This window comes from Glossina fuscipes, unplaced genomic scaffold, assembly GCF_014805625.2.
Source record: "Glossina fuscipes isolate IAEA_lab_2018 unplaced genomic scaffold, Yale_Gfus_2 0, whole genome shotgun sequence".
NCBI classification, from domain to species: Eukaryota; Metazoa; Arthropoda; class Insecta; order Diptera; family Glossinidae; genus Glossina; species Glossina fuscipes.
In genome coordinates this window covers 67,794-71,771 of record NW_023998414.1, presented here as the reverse complement: position 1 = coordinate 71,771, position 3,978 = coordinate 67,794, and positions in this window count along the sequence as shown.

The window sequence follows — 3,978 nt, the reverse complement described above, 5'->3', positions numbered from 1 at the left end:
ATATATATACATATATATATATATATATATATATATATATGTGTGTGTGTGTGTACACAAATACACTTTTACTTATGCATATATAAATACGATGCGCATCACATATACAATGGTATAAAATCACACACACGCAGTTATACACACGCATATATATATATATATATATATACATCCATACGTACTCATACACATACACAAAGGCATACTCTAAAAGAAGAAACGATGAAAAAACGTATACAACAAAATTTGTTCCCACAATGATGTGAACTGTGTGGACGATTACGTAGTTATACAGACGAACGCTGCCGAATTGTGAATTGTGCACAAGTGTTGGTGCGTAGTACCAGGCACACTATACCTAAATAAACTGAAAAATCCCCGTTGCTGTACGTATATACGTGTGTGCTTAAGAGGCCCCGCTTCGAATTATTCGGTCATTCGGCTATTGTATTGCTTTATTTCACAAATGTTCGTATGCTTGTATCATATTTTCTTTAATTCTTCTCTACTCTCTGTAAGAGAATGTGTGTTTGCATTGTTGTTGTTGTTTTTGTTATTATTATTATTATTATTATTATTATTATTATTATTGTTGTTGTTGTTGCTGTTATTGTTATTGTTGGTTTTTCTTGCTTTTGTGCTTGAATTTTAGTATTAACTTCGTTTATACCGACAATATTTTCATCGACGTCGTCATTGGCAGCTTTATATACAATGTCGAAACCAAAAAATAATAATAATATCAGCTATAAAAAAAAAAATAAAAAAATAAAATAAATAATACACACCCGCCTTCTCATCATTTACATTGCAAACAACACATTAAAATATTCTCTCGTTTGTATTGGAGGTTTGCGGGCTTTTTATATATTTATATATATATATATATATATATATATATTATATATATATATTCTATATAGGGGTTACTATGGATTTTTTGGAGACATTTTCAGTTTATAAAAGACCCTAAAAATCATATTATATTCCTGATCGGTTTTCGGAAGTAGATCGATTTAGTTACGCTAGGGTCGTTTTGCTCTCTTATGAGATTAAAACTTAATTCGCATCTTACGAGGCCTACACTATGTGACATTCAAGAAAATATGGAAGAACTCGTTCAAAATAACAACAATAAGGCAATTATTTTCGGATTGAGGCCATTAATAGATCGCTAGATGCCCGCAAACAAAATACAAAATACATTCGTAAATCTGGACGTGCTTGATTGTCAATCAATCATCATTTCTAAGCTTGAGATTTTTTCTCGGACGTTCCATATTTTTGATTTTATATATGCTATATTTAGAATTATTGCTTACTTACGGGCTACTCGTGTTATTCTACAATTTCAAGGCGTAATGCTTACGTTAGATTACATCGTTACATTTACTTCCTATACTGTGTCACTTATTAAAAATGTAAGTGAAATGCAAATGCATGTGATGGGTATGAAAAGATTCGGTTTAAATTGAAAATAATGTCTTTATTTTATTTACTGTGTAATTTCATTATTATTATTATTATTATTATTATTATTATTATTATTGTTGTTGTTGTTGTTCTTTCGACGCATTCATTGCGCAAAATTAATTTACAAAAGTAAAAGACTTTCTTTAATATAATTACAAAATACAAGCATTTACCTTAGTTACGCACGTGTGTATGTATACAAAAACATATCTTTCATTTAACTTATTTTGAAAAAAAAAAAAAAAATAAATAAAAATAAAAACATATCAAGAAGAATGAAAGTATATACATATATATAAAATGTTACCGAAAAGTTCAACAAAAAAAAAAAAAAAATCAATAAATTATTTTATATTTCCTTAATATTATACATACTATATATATATAAATACATATATACATATATACATATATCTATTATGTGTACACATACTACAAACCTTGGCTCTATCCCTGTTTCGTGTTCCTCACAAGTTTAGTGGCAGGCTAAGCGAAGGAAAAATTCATATAAATCATTGATGAAAGAATTTTCATATATATCATAGACAAGAAGCGATTTTACTTACTCTTCTAATCAAATTTGGTTTTTTGTTTTGTTTTGTTTTGTTTTTTTTTCGTTTTTTTTTTTTTGTTTGAAAAGTCAGTTTTTAATGGAAAGAGAATTTACTTCTTGTACACATAATTGCAAAGAGAAATTTGTTGTTGTTATTCTTAGAAGCGCCTTTCTTGTTTTCGATATATCCAATTATCGAATAAAGTTCTATACTTTTCAAAATTGAATTGTAATTTCTCTCTGACTCTTGAATCCAAATTTCAATAAAATAGCAGAAAGAAGTCCATGAAATAAAGGTCGATGAGGTAAAAGCAACAAGCAGGAATCGTTTCAAAAACTCATTCTCATTCGTGATCGTAAGTTATGATTGAAATAATGACTCTAATTAAACGCATTTGTGTATTGTCTTGTATTCATATACGCGGCGCACAGGAACGATTAAATGTTTGTTGCACTTAACCAATATATTTATTTTCAATTAGAATGAATATCTTGTGGTAAGTATTCTAATAGGGTACAAATATCTTGTTACATAGAAGAGCATATCGAATATATTCATAAACATTAACTTTTAGAGTTTTATGTTTATCCTAAATGATAAGAACGTTGAAGGCGAGTTGAAAGTGCTTCGAAAATCTTCTTCATTCGTTTTTGGATTGAAATTTTACATTAAGCTTGAGATCAAAATCGATTTAACTATACACTTCTGCATTGGACACTTGGATGACCTATTGCTATTGCTCTTGTTTGGCATTATTTTCCAAATTCAGCTAAGTTTTGTCATGCGTTCGTTTTCTTTTAATTTTTTCAACGAATCGAATGAAACGATATACATACATACATACATACATAGGTGCGTAGAATCGTTCGCGTTAACCTTTCATTTTGATAACAATGTCACACTTACATACAACTTCCCCGTAAAACTACAAGAAGAAGAAAAAGAAGGTATTACACGTTTACTCTCCGAAATTAGCCGAATATCCCTGATAGGAGAAGATCTTTCCTCTTCTTCTTTTTCTTCTTTGCGCTTACTGTAATAAATCCTCTATATATATATATATATATATATAAAATTTTGTGTCGTTTCAATTTGTTTACCGTTAGCCATTTATTTGTAAAAATTTTTGTAAATAATTTCTTTGTCAGAAAACTTCAATACATGCTTGCATACATACATATATATATATATATATATATATATATATACATTCGTATACGAATAATGTGATCTTTCGAAAACAGGTTTTCTGTTTACCAATAACTAGAATTCCCCGTTGGATTTGTATTTATTTATTTATTTTTTTTTAAATACCTTTTGTCGCCATATATATACTCATATTTCATTTTCCATTACTTTCGATATAATCTTTTCATTTATGCAAAAGGGCCGTTATATGTACATATTTGATATATAACGCCAAAACCAGCAGTAGCCATAATTAAATTTTGTAAAAGAAAGAAAATATTAGCAATAGAAAAATTTAATTGAATATTGTACATACATATAGCTATGTATGTAGAGTAAAAAAAAAAAAAAAAAAAAAAACACTCATATGAACAGATTTTACAATAACAGCAACAACAATAGCAACAACAACGGCAAAATTAACAATAACGATAAAAAGTGTAAGAAGGAAAAGGGGAAAGTGTGAGAGAGAGACAGAGAGAGAGAGAGAGAGAGAGAGAGAGGGAGAGAGAGAGAGAGAGAAAAAAAAAGAAAGAAAGAATAGAAGAGCACCGCACATTGTTTGATAATATAAATTTAATTTCTAAACTAGAAAGAAATTCGCAAACAACATGTTATTGAGAAAAAAGAAAGGAAAACGAAAGAAATTAATTTTTCATAGTGTGGAAAAATCGTTTTCATTTAATGATTAGAAGGGTGGATGAGGAATAGCAAGGGTACACCTGTCTATTTATGTATGCGAGCTTATAATAAATAAATATTC